The sequence below is a fragment of the Apis dorsata genome, unplaced genomic scaffold (genome assembly GCF_000469605.1).
Source record: "Apis dorsata unplaced genomic scaffold, Apis dorsata 1.3 scaffold_188, whole genome shotgun sequence".
NCBI classification, from domain to species: domain Eukaryota; kingdom Metazoa; phylum Arthropoda; class Insecta; order Hymenoptera; family Apidae; genus Apis; species Apis dorsata.
In genome coordinates this window covers 771722-773361 of record NW_006263473.1, presented here as the reverse complement: position 1 = coordinate 773361, position 1640 = coordinate 771722, and the positions used below count along the sequence as shown (strand labels likewise).

Here is a 1640-nt window from a genome sequence, read left to right as displayed (position 1 = left end):
ATATATATATATATATATTATTAATTGAATCAGTTATATGGACAATATTAATTGCATTGCATATATAAGGGATATATCCTATTACTGATTTTATTATAGCTTCAATGGTATAGTTTTCGTATTTAAATTTGATACAACCAATCGGTACAATGTATCATAAGAAAAAGAAATTCGAGCTCAATACGATTGAAGCTTTTAATTTTGTAGAGAAACCAAAATAATATGATGTGATTTAAGACTGATGACATTTCGTGATAACTATTGTAGTCCATGAACAATGTTAAAAAATCGTGATATATTTTCATAAGCTAGTCTACAGTATTCTAATAATTTCTTCTATATGATAATATGTATGAGAGAAAAAGACCTAAATAAGACACTACACGTGTATCGATATAATATTCAAATGTTTTTTTCCTATATCTAGTTGATGTATTTTTTGATTATAATAATACTGTTATATTATAAATAAGAAAGTATTAAAAAAAAAAAAAAAAAACGATCAGAAGTATGATATAATAAATATATTTACTTCATCCTATTATCATTGATAAATATACGATGTTGTAGATTCTTATAAAATAAGAATAACTCTGTCTTGAATCGTTCGAATTTTTAAGAATTATTTTATTTAAATGAATAATTTTGTAAAGCTGAAAGACATGAATCTTTATTTTAAGATCTATATAATAATAATACCTTAATGGCTGTATGGAAATGCAGTAATTGAGGAGCAGTGATTACATTTGCCTCGATTTCTTCATAAAAGCAATAACTTTTTTACTAACTTTTTATCAGGAAAAATATCAACAATGTGCCAATCTAGATACATTATAATAAATGTGCTTCAAAAATGATGTACATATATAAAATTACATTGCATAATTCGCGATATAATTTTATGAATTATTTTAAAACACGCTCTCTATAGGTCTTGTGTAATTTTGAGTTTCTATCTTAAAAATGCAGGAATAAAGAAAATATGTCACATGTAATCTCTATATTAGAACTTACTTTTATTATCAACATACTTTTATTATCAAATTTATTATCAAATTGCGAGATAAAATTTCGAATCTTAAATTAATTTGAGAGTTTTAATTTTTCACAAATTTAAAAAAAAATTAAAAGTCTCAACTTCAAAAATTTATTAGCACAAAGACGCGTAATAATTATTTAAAAGTATGCATTTAAATTAATTTTCTCGTGATCGTATTTGCGGGCATTGCGATTTTCAATTCAACTGAAAATCACGTTTCAAATTTCGAGATCTTGCATCTCAAGAAACAGCGTGAATGAAAAAGAAAAAAAGAAATCTATTGCCTTAGATCTACTGCCTTAGATTTCGTGTTGAAGCACACAATGCGTTTTGTAATCGATGCATTTCGTTCCCAAATGATTATTTCCGTTTAATGATTTTGTGCTCAATAATCAATAGTTTTAGTATATCTAATGCCTATATAGAACATATTTCTCCAAGAATGTAATCGAAGTTGTAATTGAGTGAAATAAAGGTTGTAAGACATACACGTAAGCCTAACTTATTGGCTCGGTCCCACGGCGTTCAATAGGTATTATTTATTTTTTCATGGTCCAAATCGCGTTCGCATAGTGCATCGTATTGTAATGTTCACCTGGTA

At 26.2% G+C, this 1640-nt stretch overlaps 1 protein-coding gene across 4 annotated transcripts in view; it reads left to right on the top strand.

Moving 5' to 3' along the window:
- LOC102673551 (PAN2-PAN3 deadenylation complex catalytic subunit PAN2) overlaps positions 1 to 1640 on the top strand; it is a 10626-nt gene that overhangs the window by 3577 nt on the left and 5409 nt on the right. The window lies entirely within an intron of this gene.